General features: G+C 43.4%; 1 protein-coding gene across 2 annotated transcripts in view; it reads right to left on the bottom strand.

The window, feature by feature from the left end:
• The window catches only part of col8a2 (collagen, type VIII, alpha 2), a 49723-nt gene extending 30670 nt beyond the window's left edge, over positions 1-19053 (bottom strand). For both annotated transcript variants that reach the window (XM_046057873.1, XM_046057874.1), the window contains exon 1: positions 18362-19053. The gene's annotated coding sequence lies outside the window, so the exon portion shown is untranslated. The remainder of the gene's footprint in view (positions 1-18361) is intronic.
• Between the last annotated feature and the right edge of the window lie 3095 nt (positions 19054-22148).

The following is a 22148-nucleotide window of genomic DNA, read 5'->3' as shown; positions in this document are numbered from 1 at the left end:
CAGAGAACACCAAGATTGGCAAATTCGCCACTGGCGCCCTGTGCTCTTCACAGATGAAAGCAGGTTCACACTGAGCACATGTGACAGACGTGACAGAGTCTGGAGACGCCGTGGAGAACGTTCTGCTGCCTGCAACATCCCCCAGCATGACCGGTTTGGCGGTGGGTCAGTAATGGTGTGGGGTGGCATTTCTTTGGGGGGCCACACAGCCCTCCATGTGCTCGCCAGAGGTAGCCTGACTGCCATTAGGTACCGAGATGAGATCCTCAGACCCCTTGTGAGACCATATGCTGGTGCGGTTGGCCCTGGGTTCCTCCTAATGCAAGACAATGCTAGACCTCATGTGGCTGGAGTGTGTCAGCAGTTCCTGCAAGAGGAAGGCATTGATGCTATGGACTGGCCCGCCTGTTCCCCAGACCTGAATCCAATTGAGAACCTGGGACATCATGTCTCGCTCCATCCACCAATGCCACGTTGCACCACAGACTGTCCAGGAGTTGGCGGATGCTTTAGTCCAGGTCTGGGAGGAGATCCCTCAGGAGACCATCCGCCACCTCATCAGGAGCCCAGGCATTGTAGGGAGGTCATACAGGCACGTGGAGGCCACACACACTACTGAGCCTCATTTTGACTTGTTTTAAGGACATTTTATCAAAATTGGATCGGCCTGTAGTGTGGTTTTCCACTTTGATTTTGAATGTGACTCCAAATCCAGACCTCCATAGGTTGATAAATTTGATTTCCATTGATAATTTTTGTGTGATTTTGTTGTCAGCACATTCAACTATGTAAAGAAAGGAGTATTTAATGAGATTATTTCATTCATTCAGATCTAGGATGTGTTATTTTAGTGTTCCCTTTATTTTTTTGAGCTGTGTATGTCAGTGTTGTGTTCACAGCTTGTTTCCGCTGCCCCCAAGTGGCCAAAAAAATATGTTCTTGCAGGTTAAGAAGTCCCAGAATGCTTGATTATTGTGCGTTCATTCTAGCACAAGAAACACATAAAGGGTCTGATGTGGAAGATTAATAAAGACAACATAGTGAAAGGTAAACCTTCATGAAGTCATATTCAGTTCTTCCAGTGAGCTAAAGCTCTCCAAGGTTGGGAGTCTCCGCTGTGTTATTACTCCAAACAAACCTAAATGACTGACCCGCCAAAATAAGGAATGACAGGGATGAAAAGGGGGTTTGAGGGAGAAGTGGGTGTTGAGCAGCCTCTTTCATTAAGTTTATTTACAAGTTGTCAGTTGGCAAATAAGTGCAAAGTAGAGTGAAGGGGCGCAAGGCCAAGTGTGGTCGGAATAACGCGGGTCGGGAATGGTGACTCAGATTAGGTTGACTATGTGGTCCTGCCCTGCCCAAGGAGATGCCTCCAATCTACGTGCAAGTATGAGTGAGATCATCTGTGAGAAAATGCATGATTTCCTCTGGGATACACCCTTGTTAATGATCTGCCAAATTGTACACACAGCAGACTTTATGTTCTGTTAAACACCTGACACTTTAACAGCTACAGAATATGACTCAGTCGGTCCTTCAATGATTTATCTGATGCTTTCTTGAGGGAGTCTTTTTATTGAAATAAAAGTTAGAACTGCAGCACTATACATGGCAGACAGGTTTAATAGTGTGCCATTTTACCTGTCAGAGCAAAAGATATCATCTGCAGACTGATTAAGGGACTTGAACGGCTTCCACTGCCTGAACCAAGCAAACTCCAGACTGACATCCAACAACTGACACACCAAATTAATGGCAAGAATGGGAGAGACAGTAGAGAGAAAGCCGGAAAGAGAGGTAGACTGAGAGAGGGAAAGCTGCTCAAGTTCCTCGTATGACACAGAGCAGTCCGCTGCGGGAAACCTCAGCTCCTTCATTCACTGTGGTCTGAGAACATAAAAAGCACCACATCTTTTGATCTCTAGACTTGAATATGTCTCTCAGCTTCATAAAAAATAACACAGCTTTGGAAACCATATTCCCCAATTATTCCCCCATTACACCCCCCGACCCCTTCCATTCCTCCCACATTAGCAACTCTGCCTTTGATATCAAAGTGGGATGAAGATTAAAGTCTGGGTGAGGGGAAGAATTGTGTGGTATGGGGCAGCTCGGCACTTTGCCACAGCCTTAGATGGGGCTTGATGTACCGAGTCATTCGCCCTCTGTCTGCCCACTGTTAGCTCTGTTCTAGTGACCGAAGATGGCTGGGAAATGAATAAGGGCTTTTGTTTGCTCTCATCCAAGCTGATTTACACTCCAGACATAATCACTAGAGCGAAATCCTCCATTATCCATTCACACCTCTTGCTCTAACATCTCAAGGAGGATTTAAAAGTCTGCGTCTGGGACGAATGTGACCCTATAGCACTGCAAAATGTATGTATGTATGTATGTCTAGTTTCCCTTTGAACCTCCAGGCTGCTGTCCATTTTTACATCTGCCCACCAGCTAAACACATGTCAGTCAAAACGCCACCAGACCATCACCACCTTCTCATTTCCAAATGAGCATGCACTGCAACCCCCAGTGACACAGGAAATGTCATCAATTATGAAGCAATTGGAAAGTTCAGAGGGTCAAATCCCATGCCAGTCACTTTCAAGGATTATGTAGTGTCAGTAGTTTTGTATGACTATAAAGGAGGCAGTGTTTAAGTTGTTTAATCTGCCCATACAAGTGAAGTGACAACGAATAAATCACCATCGTTCATCTTTATTTAGTCTCTTTAGGTAGCAAGATTGAAACATCATGTTTTTGTTTTTTGAATAAAGGAAGTATTTTTGTGAGTGAGTGATACGGCCTTTCTTAGTCATATGATTTGATGTCATCCATCATCAAAAAGTTATGTAGACAGCATTTCCATTTATGTTGTATTTTCGGGGCCTTACCCTATTTGGGGACAGAAATTTTAAAAGCGGGCTCATTAACTCACCACCACTCCTTAAATCAGACACCCAGGAGATGCACTAACATGCCCTAATGGTTGTACATTATGGTAGAAAAGGTGTTCCTTAACGTCAGGGATGGACAATGCAGAAGGGCTTCCAGAAAATCCATACAAATTGAGAAACTGCAATAAATATTCTGACTCTTTATTGTATCATACATAACTTCACAGGGGTTTCCAAAAGAAATGGAAATCCAAAATAGATGTAATAATTATACTGACTGTATTTTAATGATATTTGTATCACTGGCTTCAGAAAAATAAGGTAATTAAAGATTATCACTCAAACAAGTATATTTGCACTTTTATGTCATGTTCACATTAAAAAAAAGGGTGGATCTGACATCACTGGCTTCAATGAATTGACATGGGATCATAGATCCTCTTCAAAAAAATAACTTGAGAAATATGTCACCCCCACTGGCAGATATTGAGAAAAACTGAACAAAAAAAAGCATGCATATTTTGCACTGTACAAGACCCCGTCCCAAGCTTCACCACTACATCTCACTCCCCAGGTACGAAAGAGACTTCATCATTTGTGATAACTGTTGCCATCACTGACTTCAATGAACGAAGGAGGGAGCAACAGGGGGAGTGTATCAGTGGAAAGCCTAAACCAATCCTCTAATGCTACCAGGACCGTTTCCATACCACATTCTGGCTTCTAATCCTCACTGACCTCACAAAACCTTTGTAAGCATATCACAGTTGCTGGGTGAAAACAAAAACAAGAAAAAATGTGTTTGCAGCTTGAAACCCATGAAGCCATTTTCAAAGCTATTTAATTGGCTATAAAAAGGTTTCACGCACCCCGAGGACACATGTTGCTCAATCCACAAAAGTGCTTTGAACTCTTCAATTTAATTTAAAAAATGCAAATGTTCATTGGAACAGTGAACTTTTTGTCCGACAGTGACAATATTCTCACATCTAAACGACTTGTGACATGGTTACCACATACTTTAAGAATGCCTATATTAAGTAAAAGTTCAGCTTCAAAACAGCATGCATACACATGGGTCAGCCTGTGTCTATGAGAAACAGGGGCCGAGAAGGAAATGGGGTTCAGGCTGGAGACTCTGCTAGAGCAATTATCTTGTTCCCCAAACCTGCTGTTTAATGGAAATCCTAGGCGTTAGCCAAGCTACACGCCTGTCTTTAGGTATGAACCTTTGAACTGATCATGTCCCCTTCTCCCCCTCTCTCATTCCGCCAAATATTTTCATTGGACATCTGACTTCAGTGGCTTGCTATTAGTTCCACAGGTGTGGAGAGACAAACTCCATTAAAACGCCCCGGGACATTCCATCACTGCACTTGCCCTGGGCCCAATACATGTCATACTTTCTCTCCCTCTGTCTCACCATAAAATTAATAATTTTAATGTCTTTTCAATACCCGTCCATTCTGCGATTCCCCTGAATGTAATCAGTCACCAGATTTCAGAATTATATCACTTTAATAGTTACACATTTGGGGTTCTCTGTGTATAAACATGTGTCTGTGTGTGAGTGTGTTCATTGCTACAGTAGCTGGAAATATGTAACCAGTCTTCTCGAATGTGAGCTGTTGTTGTTTTAAGCCCCTTGGAGGTCTTTGCATCACTCCCACTCAAACTGGCACGGGATACAAACTGCAACCAGATGGAGGACTTCTGCCATTGTTTTCTAGTTGAGCAACACCATGCCAGTGGGCAACACGGTGGGGAGGGAGGTGGGTAATAGCATCAACCAAATCTGAAATCTCTACACTCATGGCCTGCAGTACGCAATGGAAATGAATTGTATGTCTAGTCTTTCTGTTGTCTCCCCTTTGCACTTTTCCCCTCTTCTCTCCCCTTACAAATGCAAACATCTTCCTCTCGTCTTCCCTCTCGAAGTGTGATAAGTGTGAGAATATGCTAGAAATCTGCTGAAAGAACATGTGTGAGTGAGGGTCATCACATAGAGATGATGATGGTCAGTGCAGAGCCAAAGGAATGGCTGCCTGCAGCCCACAAACAACCCAGAAATGACTCAAAGTCCCGCGTCTGTAAATTGCCCACAAAACCTCTCTTTCCTTTCAAATCACTCATCCATTGCTGAGAAAGCACAACCCCGGGCCCCGTCTGACGCGTCTCTTTAGCGCGACTGTGTGGTTTGGAAGCCAGCGTGTTTACTTAGGTTTGGTGAGGTAGGACTGAATACCCCAACACTTTTTTTGCAAAACAGAACGAGATGGGGACAAGAGACATCGACTCATGCTTAAATCATAAGTTTAAGAAAACGTGCGTTGGAGGTGGAGGCAGTGCGTGTTGTGGTAGGTGGTTATAAAACAGGAAAAGCTAATACAAGTTCTGTAAATCAGAGGTAATTGCTTTTGAACAGTCTATAAAATTTACTGAAGTCTGAGCTTAGAACGCTTGTGAGGATGGGTGTGCATACGTGAATGTAGGTGTGTGTGTGTGTGTGTGTGTGTGTGTGTGTGTTTGTGTGTGTGTTCATGAATATGCATCATGCAAATCTATGTGAGGGTAAATGAAAATGGAGGAGAAGAACAAAACTAGGTGGTGGGCCAAACTGTTGCAAAAGGTGGAAAAAGCTAGTTATGTGCAAAGCAGTTGTTTTCAGTACTGAATCACTAGAATATTAAAAAGCTTTGTTCACCGAATTATTCAGTTGGCTATGCTAACACTGGCCAGGATTGCTTGGTATGAAAGATCTGTGTTTAAATGGCTTTTCACAGCCCCTCAGTTGAGAACAGTGCAAATAGACATAATGCCGAAATAACAGTCGTCGGAATGCAACGCTGCACAAGCAGTTGTTGGCCTTGGATGGAGATTTAAGGTCGTGAGGTAGACAGATAAAAAAAAAACACCTTCCTGTTAGGTCTGGTCTGTCACGTTTTTGGAAGCGGTTGTTGTCCGAGAGTAATATCAGGGTCTCAGTGGGATGGTGTGTGTGTGTGTGTGTGTGTGTGTGTGGAGGGGGGTAACTGAGTCAAACAACAGTAGCATATAGGTGATGGGTGAGCACTAGAAAAAGGTAGCAAAGTGCTAACATCCTGTGAAATGTTTCCTTGAAACTGGATGCCAACTTGCGGTCACTATTTGGGAACTGTGGACAAAGTTGCATCGCTGCCTTCAAGCCTACAGGATCTCACCGGTGGGAAATATCACAAGTTTAGCTAAGGGAAGAACTAAACTGATTACTGATAAGACTGGCAGGAATATAAACCGTTCGCACCTCCCTGCTATCACTAAATCATTTTCTAAATCATTTTCCCAGACTGCAGAACTCGCCTCCCTCTCACAGAGAAAGAAGGGAAGGAGAGTGACATGAAAAATATTCAAAGCGCAGACTTTAAAACAAACACTGTCTTATTTACTTTCCTGTATTTTCTTTCTACTACCCCTTACCCTTAGCCTACCCATGCCATGACTCTCTCTACCTCTGTTTCCCCTGGACAACGTATTATAACGGCTGCCGTTTTTATTGGAATGACTTAAATGGCCCTTAAAATTATGTTTGAATCATGGGTGCTGGTGTCTGTCCTCTGAGTGTGTGTGTGTACAGTATGTGTTCCTGCTTGAGTGTGTGCTGGCTCCAGGCCCGTTTCCATCAGCAATGCCAAATTTCTTTCACCCATCCACCCAACCCCCCCTCCTAGCCCTCCACCCACACCCCCATTTCTTGAAGTTCACCACATCACCCCCCTTCTGCCTCTGCTTCTTTATGCACACCGTGGGGAAAAACACAATTGCCCTCTCACACTCATAAGGTAATAGCTACAATTTCCTTATCGCAAAAGTGCAGATGTGAAAACAAATAGAGTCTAGACTGATAGTGGAGACAAAACCCTTCCATCTGGGCTTAACAGTGGGTTTCCAAAAGCTTCATAAGTCAACAGAACAAAGATGTTTTTTGTTCTAAGACACTTTTTAGAAAATGTTCCAGTCCTGGCCAGTCCTAATTTCTATATCTGTAGATCAGATGATTTTCTCAGCTAACAAACGTTACCATCCGTTACTTTGTCTGCCTGTGTGTATCTCTGCATATGCACCCACCCACCATAGACACTTTGCGTTACTGTCTGAGCTCCCCTCTTGTTGCAGAAGAATGCACTGAAAGTGATTACAGACACATTCCAGACGCCCTCTACAGAGTCAATGAAGGGCTAGTGGAGAAACAGTGAGAGAGAGAATATGCAGGGACGACATAGGATGAAGTGCATATGAGGTTACAGATGAGGCATGACACTCAGTCCGCCATGGAGCTTAGAGGAGAGGAGAGAGGAGACATAAAGGTTAAGCTTCTGCACAGAGAACAGGGCTTATGTGTGTTTTGCAGACGATGGACAGAGACAACTGCGCTGTCATGCCATCTCTTGACAATAGACTGAAAAGACATGCAGGCAGCGTCTTAGCAAAATGCCAAAATTGCTAAAAGACACAACAGAATCAAAATGTCCCAGACTGAATTGAATCCAAAGACAGGCCGAGACTGTGACTATGCTGTTGTGTCTGGCAGGGCTGAGAAGTATTTGGGCAATTTTGGACTCTGGCAGCATTACAACTAATGCTTTTCTTATCCCCCTCCTCTCTGAATAATGGCACTGAGAGCAGTGTAATGGGTAGGGACGAAGGCAGGAGGAGTGTCACGTGGAGGAGGTTTGCAGATTTATTGATGCAGACTCCATGTGGTACATTCCTCAGTGTTGTTCTGTTATTGTTTTTTAAATTGTTCCTTTCTACATTTTCTACATTTACATTTCAATATTTACTTACACCTGTGATTAAAGTTATGGGAAGACTGTAATTATGGTTAAGATATGGTTAGGTTTAGGCAATTAAGACATTTGATTAAGGCTAGGGACGGTACAAAGGCAAATGTTTATTGCAGGTCTGTGACATGATGCAAATTCCGGTCTACATGGTAGTCCACCACCTTGACCTCCACGCATCACTCTCCATTTTGCTACATAAAGGGCACAGAACTTCTTGTTTTGGCACTGAATGTTAGCAAAGAATGTAAACTGCGAGGTGTGGAATTGTCCAGCATAGACATAATTCCTAGGAATAGCCTTTCTCTTTTTTTCTCAACATGATTGCTGTGTCCTACAAACAAAACAAATCTCAGTATGAAACCACGTCCATATTGAAAAGCATTCTGGAAAAGAAAATATGTTTCCAGCAGTTGCAGCTTTAGAGTTTCAAACTACTTCAAAGTGTCCAAGTCGGTGACAAAACCTAATGTAACCCCTTGTTGTTGCAAAATGTCAGTCTAAAGTGGCTTATCTAATGTGAGGTCTGGATCTAAAGTAAATACATTTAGATGCCAACATAACAATTGCCAGAAACACAAGTGAATGGTGAAAATCAAATGTCCTAAGGTCAGTGGTTTTTCTCCCGGACTATCAGGAGCAATTGGACCACAGGAGCGTCAAGTTGTACAACAGGAGCATTATGCGTCTGTGGTAGGAGCTCTGCATTAAGACTATCTGACTATCATCACTTTCTGCTCACTGGGAGATGCCTTTCGACAAGCAAAACTCCAGAGGAAACAGAAAGACATTTGTGATCAACAGAATTATGCAAAGGATCAGTAAGAGACACAAGAAGGAGAGAACTGTCAGCAAACCTGGTTTTCGGATCACATATATATACAGCCCACCAGGGAAAGGCCCTCAATTCATTAGGGCACTGTTTGTGTGTACTGTGCTGACTTGGAGGGGGTCTCTGTACATTCCCCACAAGTGTTGATGGGTTCTGGATTTGTCATTGTCTCCACCTAAGAGTGGATGGCTGTTTGCTATGCCTGGCTTGTCTCAGCCGGCCTTCCACAGTATCCCTCAAGACAAGATGCCCTGACTGATCCACTCCCAGAGAGGGATTAAGCACACAGATCCATGGTTCTCCTTATGTTTCTGTTATTTTAACCATCCACGCAATACAGGTGTCTGTTTTTATAATGCAAATGAAAGCCATTGTATAACCAAAGACAGACTTTGAAATTGAATTTCTGAATTTGAATTTGCCTTCCTGCTAGCTGGTTTCACAGAATAGTGCCCACCATAAGAAGGTCTAACTTTGGAGAGTCCGACTCTGTGTTTATCTATAGCATTTCATTCTAATATTGTAAAAATATACATTATTAAAGAGGTTCTCCTGTGATTCAGCAGTAAACTTCCATTGAATTTGGGGACCTACAAAACACCAATTGAAATCAATGCAGCAGAGACCAAGGCATTCTGACTTTTAGTTTCAATTCATGCTGGATCCTACGTTTCATCATTTCAATTTGAGGTGGGTTTTTTTAATCTACCTTTAGCTCTGTTTTAGTCTCCACTAATCTCTGGAAACAGTGCATATAGACACAGAATCTGTAGGCAAGGGACAAGATTTTGGTATCTGGTTTCCGTTTGTGGTCCTAGTACTATTAACCAATCACGTTTGAGTGAGCTTTGATTGCATCCATGCAGAGAGCAAAAGAGGCAGAACGCACTGGCTGAAATGCAGTCTCGCAACCTTTCGGCTGTCATCTGACGATGATTTAGCTTTTTATCAATCTCGAAGCCCTAGAAATTAGCCTTTTCCCCAAAACTCTGGCCATTGCCCCCACAGGCTAAATTGGTGATTGATGATAGCCAGTGGGTTCCGTGATGGCGTCTCCACCAACTCCTTCAGCTGCTTAGTGCTCCACTAAGTTTAAAAAGCAAGTTTAAAACACTGTCAGCTGTGGAATTATTTAAGCTTTTTTGCCATAATCTTTACCTGGAAATGACGATGATGGAAACAGTGAGAGTAAACTCAAAACAGTTGCTGGTCACAATGAGCTGAAAGACGCAAAAAATTTAAATAATTCTCTGTGGCTTTGTTACTAGGAGTGACAGCTTTCACATAACACATAGTCATTCACTTGTTTAAACACTGATAAGTGCTGATTTAAGAAAAACAAGATTTCTTGATGCTACTAAAGCCCTTTTGTAGATGGATATTTTTTGCAGTCTAGCCATGAACAAGCCTCTAACTTCACTGCCTCATCACTGTCTGCTCCCAACATAAGGTTTGAATCAACTGGCTGTCATATGGCAAGGACGCAACATTCAGGACACATCCTCTCACTGTAACGATCTGGCGGACATCTCTGAATCCTCGTCTTCCTCCTCCGCCTCCTTGTTATCCCGCCCTCTTTCTTCCAGACTACGAGGGATACAGAACATGCTGCGTCACTATGATGGAAGACAGTGACTGGAATAGAATGAATGGATCCCGTTATAGGACTGAATAAGAAATGACTCAGTTACTGAGTAAACTACAGAATATAAAGGCAGCACTGTTTTAAATGTATCTTTTAAATCTTCAAAACTACCCAGATTTCTGCTCTCCTCTAGAGATTAACAGCATAGAAAGTTTAGCTGATTGCAGGAGTTCTGGGGTATTACTGAGCTTGTTGCTCAACTTGAGGAATGGTCCGGGTGTTCCTGACAGGGTAAACAAACATTGGAGTAGTAAAGAGGTTGTGGCGAACTGAAGCAGAGTAATTCATGGAGGAATGATCTGTGTCTGGGAGCAAACAGACGGCCCCTGCATGTTTCTGTTGACACTGGTTCAAATCCTCGGCCAGATCAAAGACGCCACATGGTTGCTACAAACTGAGTGCTCCTCAGACCAAACTTATTTTTTCTGTTCTGCTTCTTCTACCTTCACATCTTTTCCTGCTCTTTCACCTCTCCTTGCCTCTTTACCGCAAATACCTCCCCTTCCACGTTCTCCTATTCCCATTTTCATCGTCATCGTCCTACTTCGATCTTTCTTTCTTTTTCAAATAGATCCATAGTCATCCCTCTTTCCTAAACCTTCCTGATGTTTCCCATATCCCTATCACACCTTCACCACATGTCAGGAAGACTTGGGTTTGTGTGGTTTCTGCCCAGCTTTGGGAGCAGTCCAGTGCAGGCTCCATTGGGCTGCTTGTCGGTTTAGCTTGCGGAGCGGACCGGGGCCCACTGTTAGGAAATGACCACTTCTCTGGTTCAAATTAGCAATGAGGCAACACAACAGGCCTTTTTGCTGGCGGCTCGCAGAGGAAAGACTGGGGAGAGAGAGAGAGTACGCAGCCATCTGCAAACCACATGAAAGTGAGTGGTAATTGATTCAAAGCCCTTCCTAATTAAGTGTTTTGTTGGTTGGCCAAAGAACATCCTCCAAGAAGTGGTTGTACTTCTGTAGTGTTCGCTGTCCAAACAATCGCAGACTTGCATGGTTAACGTCAGGTAGAAGATGTTTAATTCAATATCAGCTTATTCTGCAACCTATCATCTTTGGAACATGCAGATTTTAACTCCAGTCATGTAAATATTTGACCTTCTTCAGTGTTTAATAACTGTCACTCCTTTGTTGCTTTATGCAGCAGCCAACAGCAGCTTCCTAATCTCTCTAATCTTGTTCTCATACATGGGTGACAACACTGAACACATATGGGTGGATTAATATGAGCTGAATATTGTATTTGATATGCAGAAATGTACTTCATGCATCACTGTGCATGAATATGGTTGTTTTACAGCCTTGTGAAATTCCAGTTTTTTTAAAGATAATCTTTCCATACTGTCTTGCATGCTTACTTGTGTTACCTATACTTAAATTTACAATGACAGACAAAACCGAGCAAATATGGGATGGAGAGGCAAACAGTGAGGCTGTCATTGAATAAGCATTGTGTTTGTTTATGTTAGTCTTCACTGTACAGCATCGCAAATGTTTTCCATGAAACTTTAGCCCACATATATCCCTCCTAAATTGTTAGGCAAAGCCTAAACCCTTCCTGTCTTGTGAGCATGAAACAAAATAATTCTTCTTCAACAGCTTCTTTAAGCACTTAGGAATGCCGCCAAACTGCATTGCCTTTCCTGTCAAACTCTAGGAAGCATTACATATATTGTAGGGATAAACAGAAACAAGAGAACTGTAGTTAAGACCACGTACACATACACACACACACACGCACACACAATGTAGACTGCACTCAGTAGAGCACTGCTTACAAAGCGTTCACCTCAAACGAGCTGGAATGAGCACAAAGTCGCTTTTTCATTTTATCGTTTGACTACTTTACTGCTGATTACAGGAAATGATTAGGACAAAAGCCTTGAAGGCCTGGTTGTGTTGTGCGCTGCTTAATGCCTCTGAGCACTGCATTATGAAACACATGTTGCTCAATGGGCTCAAAGTCTGTACAGAAAGGATTAAGTCTCAAAGCCAAGGCCATTTAAACATAAAGTCTGAGAGAACCAGCACCCTGCATCGAATAATCATGGGATCCTGTAATGGCTCAGGCTAGTTTTGTGTGTTTTGTCTAATTCGTCTTTTAGATTTTTGGTATGAACCACAGGAGGTGTAAGTTGTGCTCTTGAGATGCATAATACAGTGTGACATGAACAAAATTCAAAAGAAACAACTCAAAAACCCCATGGTGTTCCACCAGTTTGTTTAAGGCTGGAAGAACGAGGGCTCACAGATGTTAGTGGCCATGTGGTGGGCACCTGTAGTCACCTGCTACTAAAAGACTGCAAAGTGATAAATGAAATGAGATCAGATGGTAGTGTTGAACCCGCAGAGAATTATCACCCAACTCTGTACCCTCAGCTCCACAGAGCTTTTAGCATCTTTCAGTTCACGGCTTTGGTTTAACACTCCTCTCATCAGTATCTTTTCCAGCTCCAGCAGGAAGCGTTACGTTAGACCAATATGTCGGCGAAAGTCAGCCGCCGTCTTCTCAAACGCACCTATTATTTCAATGTTACATTCACAGCTTGTTCTGCTGCCCCATGGTCAAAATCAATTAATGTTGCTTTAAATATGCAGTAAATTTTTGATGTTTAATTAAATAAATATTTGCAGATCTGCATGCGTTGAGCAATTTTAAATTTCTGTAACAATATAATTAGCATCAAAACTCAAACATGTTTAAAGAATTTTAGATGGATTTCTTTGGTAAGTCTGACATTTTGGAAAGTACGCTGATCTGCTTAGATGAGACAACTGACACCATTCTGCTAAATATGAAGCCACATATAGCAGCTGATTAGCTTAGCAAAGACTGGAGACAGGAGGAAACAGCTAGCCGAGCTCTGTCCAAAGGTAAAAAGCTCCTCTAAACCTTGCCAATGAACACGTTATATCTAGAGTTTTTTTCAGTGAGTACAAACTACATTGTGGTTTTATGGGACTTGCTGGACTACTTCTTATTTATTAATGAGATTTAGAGGTGCTATAGAGGTATAGATCTTCTGATCTAACTAGCGTCAAGACAGCGAATAAGCGTATTTCTCAAGATGTTGAACTATCCCGTTAACAGCAGGTTTTACTGTGAGGTAATTGGTGGAACAAAACTTGTTGATAGATGGTGGATATTGGTTGCTGTCTGCTACTGAATATTGGGGAAAAAACTCCACTGTGTGTGAGCGTACACTACAATACATATGTCACTTAGTAAGCATGCATTTCCTACTCCAGATATCCAGACTCCAAATCTGGCTCTGTGAAATAAAATGCTTTTTATTATCCTGCTCTGAGGGAACCATAACGCCACAATACCCCAGTTTCTTTTCTCTTTTTATGAACACCTACGCACACGTCTAAATCAAGCTCAGACTGAACAATAACAATGTCTGGAGCTTTTCAAATGGTCTCAGAAGAGCTGTTTCCAATCCCTTACTCAACATTGACCCATCAGAGAGATATGTCCATCGTGCATCTGAAGTGAAATAATAAAAATAAACAGTTGGCTTGGAAAGTATGTCTGTAACAAGATGAAAAGAGGGATAATGTGAGTTTTATACTGAAGAGTTGACCCCTGTTAAGAGTTGGCCCAGTGTCCTGCTTTTGGAAACCCCAAACCAAATTCTTGTCAGACGATGAACTGGGGGGGCAATGAATGAGGGGTAGCAGAGTCAAAAACCAAAGGCAAAGAAACCTTAGACTTTTTTCCCCCAAAAATGAGACTGGTGAGTGGAGAGTTCACGCACATCCTCAGTAGACACAAGGAAACTCATGCTTCCTTGTATCAAGTGTTGAACCAGGGAAAACTCAGCCTCAGCAGCAGAACACGAGATGTCACATCCTATTAACGAGGAACTGCATTGTTGCTGGATGAGCACAGAGGCTCTCATTCCTGTTTGTTCCTGTTGGATTCTCTTTGAAAACATGAGCTCCCATCCAAACATTGGAAAAATATAGATTTGACTCCAGGAAGCATTGCTCAATACATGTTTTGTCCGTGGCTTGGGTGCTGGGCCTTGTTCAGGCCTCACTGCTTAAAAGCAAAGTGTGACTTTGAAGAACAAGGTTGCTTTACCGCAGGGGGCTTTAGTTTGAGTCAAGTAAAGAGTTGGGGTTTGATTCAAGAGGATTTGTAGCACCAGTAAAAAAAAAAAAACATGGAAAGGGAAGAAGCTGGGGCAAATGGAACAAACTCAACAAAAAAAGAGGAAACAGTGGCAAAGCAATGATGAAAGCTCCCACTTCCCCCTGCTTCTGTCCCCTAAGCGTGCCTGTGATAAGTTCCCTCCGATAACTGAAGAGGGCATGTTGTCAAGCCCCTCTGAGCTCAGAGGCCCTGCTAAGACTGAGTCAGTGCTGACAGAGTCAATGGGAGGCGGAGTAAAAATAACAAGGGGCGTCTGCCAAGCCTCCCCACTGCTTGCTCTCCCTGTCTCTCCTTCTCTGTCCCCCTGATGCTGCCAGCCCAGTGGAAAAACTTCCTCCAGTCCAGACACAGTTATGAGAGAACGAAAGAGCAAGTGGGAGACGGATAAACACAAATAAAGGGAGACAGACAAATGAATTAGAGAGTGACAGAGAGAGAAAAAGAAATAAGTCAAGTTGCCAAAATTCGAATACACAAAAACAGAATTAGAGTAATAGAAAACTCCACTGTTCCTCGCTCTTCTTCCCTACTCTGCTCTGTTTTTTCAGGAGTCATACAGAGCTGGAAGCCAAAACAATGTCCTTCAATACAAGGGCCTGATTAATAACGTGCTGCTCTGTCCACTCTGGAGGGCCGTATGTTTGTGCAGATTCACTATCTGCCATATGCCTAACTGACTGCCACATATATCAGCTGCGTGTCGAGGCCAAGATGGCTACTGGTGATGTGCAAACAAGCTTAGAGAGTATAAACACAAGAGGCGGAAGGAAGTAAAGGGAGACGAGATGCAAATCTTTATGCATCTGTGCGCAAAAATATGTTTCTGTCTTTTACTGTCTTTTTATTCTCCGGGTTTTCGCTGAAAAACAAATCCAGCCTATTAATCTTGAATATTAGGGTCCAGGCTCTGATTAAGTCCAGGGCCTGTATTCTGTTTCCACCGCCCTTTGCTGCAATTCTTCATTCAGTATATCAGTGGCCCCAGTTAGCATGACTTATAATACATGCTGAAGAGTGTGTGCATGTAGAGTATGTATGTGTGTGTGTATGGCTGCAATTACAGACTTGGTCTTCCAGCTGAAAAGAGCACTTTAAGGAAACACACTCTTTGTTTATCTTTTTTGTAGCCTGTTTTCAAACTCTTATGCTAAGGGACCTAAGAGGCAAAAGGCATGGATGAGGGAAGTGTGTGTGTGTGTGTGTGTGTGTGTGTGCGCGCGCGCATGCGTGTGCATGTGTGCATGTGGGTATGTGTTCTGAAGGTGTTTGGGTTCCAGGAAAGTAAAGGAATAAGTGGGTGAGAATGAGTGGCATTCTGCTTCATTTCCTGCTAGCACAACATAAGACTGTAATAGTAACAGAAAGTAATGGAAGCACATGTTCACTCCAGTGCACACATACACAAACACACACCCACATGCAAATGCATATAAAGTACATGCAATATAGATTTAGATTTGTGAGATGTAATATGACTCAAAATGATTCAGAAAGACAGCAACAGGTTTTCTCTTCACTACAAGATGCCATGTGTTTGTTTATGTCTGTGTGCGCAACAGTGAACTGCCTGGTGTACTGCCCCCTTGTGGCCACAAGTTGTAGGCTATACTACAAGCCAAAGAGGGGTGAGAAACAGAAACGGCATCAAGGCAGAGACAGCGCCTATGACTTAACTTAAAATCCTTTACTTTTTATGCAAAGACAGTACAGTAAGGAGCCTGCACGATAAAAGGGGCCGCTTTAATGAGGATAAAATCTCACCAATAAGATTACATATCTAAAGAGAAGACCTTGTTCTTTCACCTTAACATCAGAACAGGAGTTATCATGAAAGATTTTCACAAAAGGAAAGAGCTAAAGTCCCAACTTCAACACGTTCTGGCCTATAAAGTAACTGCAGTGGGGCGTGAGAGTCTCTGCACTATATGAGCAGGCGGTTTGGCGACGGACAGCATGAGTGTGTTCATCTGTTTGAAATGCGAGGAATGTTAAATCAGTGTAGGTGTTTGTATTGCACAGCGCATAAAGTATGCTGCGTGTGTGCCGCTGTGCATTCGGCATGACTGGTGTTTGTGTACCGTTGGTCACGCTTCGTCACTTTGTATCAAAAGCCTGAACTGGCAGCTGGTTGAAGGCTGTCAGTTGTGGTTAAATAATGTCCCGCAAACACACAAACACACTTGAGCTGCTTGTAACCACCAGTGACAACGTAAGTGACCAGTTGCCACCCACCGGAGAACAGAGAATCCCAGTCAGTGGCATGGGGTTGCCATGCTGACAGCACAATGTTGCCACCGTGCATGTGCCAAGCATGGAAAGACATGCCAAGAACAAGGCCAGTGATGCCAGCGAAAGCAGAGCGGGCCATAAATCTCTTGACCTATAGGCACTTAGGTCGATAGAAACGAAGAGAGGGTGGGAAGGTGATTGGAAACCCCTAAATCTATATGAGTCCCTGAACTTTATGAGCAAATACTATTCTGAACAGTAAAGCAGACACTGCTGCGCTCCAGCAGTTTTGCAGACCCGAGACCTCCTGTTCTCCTACCTCACTGCCAGGGAGAGAGTTCACGCTTTACAATGTGTATCCATTGAAGATTGTGTAACACACTTTGATACTCAAACAGATTCAGTCACCTAGGAGCATGCATGTGTGGATGCACGTACACCAACACACACACACACACACACACACACACACAGGTACATATCCAGTTGGCTTTTCTCGCCATAAGCCAGTGAAATAGAGGGATGCTGCCAAATGTTTTTGGATTTCAGAACTTCAGCCCACTGTCTTTTCCAGACTCCCCCCGCTCCCTCTCTCTCTCTCTCTCTCTCTCTCTCTCTCTCTCTCTCTCTCTCTCTGTCTTTCTCCGTTCTTTGCACTGAAACACATGTGATCAAAAAAATGTATCGCCTCGAAAAATGTATCGCCTCGAAAAATGTATCGCCTCGGCAAAGAGTGCATTTTGGAATCTTGTCTTTATTTTTGCACATTTTCCTAACCTTCACTTATGTGTTGGTCTTTTCCCCTTTACATTTTCACACAACTCTTTCTTAGTTTGTCATGCAGGATACCTGACTCAGAGTCACAGCTATTTCACCTCTTTCTCTTTGCAATGGAGGGATGTCGTTACAATGGAATGCAGCGTCGTTTGCCAGAGGCGTCACAGTGGATGGACAGAGTGAAGCAACAGGGGGACGAGGAGGAGAGAAGAGAACAGAAGAGTAAAAATGGTAAGACCATGCGTCCATCTGCAGTTGACCTTGGTCCATTCCACTCACAATATGAACTAATAAACTCTCAGATTAACAAATCTATCAACAAGCTGCAGTCCATGCCAACAGAACGTGACACAGGATCTATCCATATGGCGGACACTTCTCTTAATAATAATAATAATCAGAATCTGTTATTCAGCCAAATCCATTGTACATATCTCACTACCACACTGCCCCACCCCTATACACACATCGAATACAGACCACGCCCACTTCAACATCATCAGCAAAAGTCCCAGATGTATGCAGGTATGGTTGCATCAGCAGTGTCTTAGCCCTACACCTCAAAATTCACATACACTAGGCTGAATCAATAATCAATATCATCTTATACACAGAAAATTCCTACTGTGACTACAGAGAAAGTCAGGACCCTCAAAGTAGATCAATAGAGGGTGCACTACAGCTACAACTTTAATATTTTAAGTGTCCATGCTGTGTGTATGTCATGGGCTGGAGCTTGGTGAACAAACTGTGCCGGTTCTTTTTAATCTGCAAGCCATTACTCTGTGCACTAGCTTGGGACTGAAGAGAATTATGCAGGTCCCATGACTAAGATATTGCACCGTCTGTTTTTTATTTTTTCTCCTTTCCTGTTCAGTGTTTCTTTTGGCCTCAGCCTCTGCAGCCAAATGTGATTAAAAGTGAAAAGACAAGAGATGACAGGGCACGAGGATGCTAACAGAGCCAGAGAAGCATGAGGGCAGGTACAGCTTACCTTTCTCTCCTCACAGCGTTGAGGGGAAGGGGGATGCACTGGGTAAGGGCAGCGGTAGGTGTGAGCTTCAGGTGGATCTCTCTTCTACCTCCCTCCTTGCTTCAGCCACGCGTGTCTCCCATGGGATGCGATGGCATCAGATATTCAATGAACATGCAGCCAAAAAAGAGGAGTGGGATCCTCCTGGGCAAAGAGCAGGCACCCTGAATTGGTCCAGTTCAGGAAAAAAACACAACCAAAGTTAAAAAAATGGATATTTTCAACTGCAGGTGGAGCAAAGTGTCTGTTTAACTTTTATTTTTCTGCCTCCAGCAAAAAACAAAAAAGTCCATCCATGTGCTTTTTGGCAGAAATGGCTAAAGTAAGAGAGAGAGAGAGAGAGAGAGGAGGAAAGAGCAAGCGAGAGAAGAGTGAAAAATCCTCTCTGTGCCGTCTTCAAGCTGTCCAGACGCAGGTCTGAGGAGCACCTTCCCAATCTGTGCGCTCTCGCTCACCAGGGTGGAAAGTAGGAGGGAAGGAGCGAGGGAGCAGGACAGAGAGGGAGTGAGTAAGAGTGGGGTGAGACTCAGTCAGTCAGTCAAGTCAGTCAGGCAGTCAGGCAGGCAGCAAGGCAGTGTATACTGGGCTAAAGGCTGTGGGTCCAAGCAGGCTGAGCTCCCACTCCCACGACTTATAACCAGGGGCTGTGCACCTCGCTGCTCCAATCTCCCTGGCTCACTCGGCAATCCCTCTCCCACTGGCTTATTTTGGGAAAGACAGACAGGATTGTTCATTGGGTTAAACCCCTTCATACAAAAAGCAAGTGTCTGTGGCAGGCTGCATTGAGGAAGGAGGGGAGTGAGCAGGATGGGGTGGGGTAGCAGCCGCGCAAAGAGGGGTTGGGTAGGATGAACAGGAGGGAAGGGCACGAAAAGAGACGAGAAGAGGGGAATTCGGAGGCGTCTCTTGTTCATGTTCTGCCTCCCCCCACTCTCCTCTCCTTCCCAACTTACCTTCCAAGAAGTCACCCCTTTATCCTTTTGCTCAAACATGCTCACAAACACACAAATCAAATCATCAAATCAAAGTCAACTTGTGGGTGTTGGCATTAGACACCCCATAGATTTTAATCTCTCTCTTAAAAGTCTCCCACAAACACTTCCCTCTTTACTTGCCTTGTAGCTCCAATGGCCAATTAATAATCTCGATGCATGACATAACACTGGATAAGTGTAATACATAAAGGGGCATTGTGTTGTCGCCTAAAACCTGCTGCCGTTTGTGTATAATTGTTACATGATAGCACTCTCTTGGGGTTAATCACCAAAGCACAGCAGTAAATGACATTGGTTCACATTTCGCTACTACAGCTGGGCTATTCATTGCTACAAGATGTATCAAATAGACCTTACATTTAAAACGTGCCAAGTATTAGCTGAGAGAAAGCATAAATTCAAATCAACATGGGTAATTGCAAATCACACTTTGGATGTTAACAACTTGGATGAACTACAGACGTTCCTTATCGTTCACCAGGTGACGTCCAGCAGAGCAGAGGTTTACTAAACCAGGACAGGCTTAGCATTCATTGTTTAATTGGCACAGTATTAGCTGGCCCTGTGCTATGGTAGTGGACCTTGAAGAGAAAGCCGCTCTGTGCTTGTGATTGGACGAGCCAGAGAAAAGCTGGCCTAGCCTTTTCCTGAAAGATCTTCTGGGACTAAGCCATTGGCTGAGTTAGAGATCAGATAGAGACTGTGATTCCAAGAATTAAGAAAAAGCTGTGTCCAACATTTGTCCAAGTTTTTTGTTTTTTTTTTGAGTTTTTTTTCATCGTCACGTTTTGCCAGTTGGGACTGATTTATTGAAAGGCCTGTCATTTCAGCAGCATCCACTGATTGATTACTTCAATCACTGTTAAAATTTCAGCTTGTTATCAAAAGCTGGCAGTCCTGCTGCACTTCTCTCATTCATGTTTTAATAAATGTCCCCAGACTGTGTAATCTACCAACCATTAGACTCAAAGTCAGGCTGAACTGAGCCTTTTCTTGCATGAGAACTACAGGCAGTCTCAATAAGGGTATATTTGGATAATGTTTATTATATTAAATGGGAGCCGCTGTTTGAAGAGTGTCATTAAAGCAAAATTTACGATGCAGATGGGGTTTTATGTGATTCATTTGCTCTCTTTTGGCAATTCACATCAATATCAAGATAGCAAAGCTATTAAACATGCATTGGAGGAATTGATTTAAATTCTTTCTAGTTAGAGACGGATGTACTGTACTGATGGAAGGCCATGAACTGGCCAATTGTTGATTGTGCCATCAGAGTCAAAAGAAAAGTATTTTGTTCATGGATGGAAATTGAATAATCACTGAAAAATAAGCAATAGGCGTCATGTCTGTGAAAGACCCATAGTGCCGTTGAAGCAGACTCAATAGCTCTCTGAAACATGGAAAGGGTGGAGTGACCAGATGCCCAGCAATGATGTCATCAATAGGAGCCCTGTGTGGTAGTCAGGCCTGCCATTCATTCATCCCCCAGGTGTGCGTTTCTGCATGAGCTGTGTGTTGTTGATCACACCCTACTACAAAAGCAAAAGCTTTCTTTAGCTCAATGAGGCAAAAAATTGGCCAGCGGAGGCTCACACACAAACAGGAGAAAGCCGCCGCCTCTTCCAGTCATGGCTATGCTACAGTTCCACTGAAGAACTCTGCCTCGGGCTCCTCAAAATCTCAGCTCACCCTCTAATACTCTCACACAACACACATCCATTCACTCACTCGTACCCTTTGGTCAGCACACACCCTTTGAAAAATCCCCAAACCATTCACTTCAGCACGGTACACAAGTCCCCTCCCACTCGCTTGCTTTTACAAGGTGAAACATTCCCGAGAAGAGGGAAAAAACACCTGGTCGTCATAAGTTTCTCTTTTTTTCACTTCACTTTTCCCCTTCGCTCCATTCCATTAGTAAGAGCAAAAACAAACAGCGGCCGTCTACTGAGTGGAAAACCGTTGTATTGCATCACACAGACACACTTTGCTCTTGATGTTCGTCAAAAACCCAAAAATAAGCCGCGAAGGGCAGGTTGGCGTCACCGATACACTCCACCCTACATCACACCCAGCGTTACCAAACATAGACCCAATTATGTGTCAACGTATGGGGGTCTGTTCTACTCTAAGGTGGCGTGTTTAGGGTGGGGTGGGCTTGTTTTTGGGGGTGCATTGAGCATGTATGTTCTTTGAGTGGATTGTGTGAATGGTCAGAGTGTGTTAAAGGGCGGAGTTTTTTGTGTTTGTGAGCTTGATTGGAATCAACTTTTGGGTTGTGATATGACCTTGTTTTCTGGGTCAGTGGTCAGTGTCTGAGTAAAGCATTGTATGGTGGTAAGTGAGTCATAAGCATAAGCTAATGTTTTTGACAGTGTTTAATCTCATTACGCTGACGCACAAAAAGCCCCTTCTCAATACTGAAATTGAAGGTTTGCACCTACACCTAATGCACTTTCCTTCAGTTAAGCCCCTTTTATTCAGACAAGGCATGGATATCAAGTAACAAAGGTCAGAGTTGAAGGTTCACGCGAGGACTGAAGAGGACAGGTGTTCCTCTCTTCCATCCCTCGCTTTTCTCCTCCGCTTTTATACTCCCTCTTTTCTTCACTATCAGCCTGTCTTTCCCTCGGGCGATTATTCAAAAGGGCCGTTTTCTCTCAGGTGATGTGGTCCACCTTTGTCTGTTCTAACCTTACAAAGGAATGCCTGGCATTCACCAGGCTGTGCCCACACAGGGCCGAGAGTGA

This window comes from Micropterus dolomieu, linkage group LG09, assembly GCF_021292245.1.
Source record: "Micropterus dolomieu isolate WLL.071019.BEF.003 ecotype Adirondacks linkage group LG09, ASM2129224v1, whole genome shotgun sequence".
NCBI classification, from domain to species: domain Eukaryota; kingdom Metazoa; phylum Chordata; class Actinopteri; order Centrarchiformes; family Centrarchidae; genus Micropterus; species Micropterus dolomieu.
This window is presented reverse-complemented; position numbering and strand designations above follow the sequence as displayed.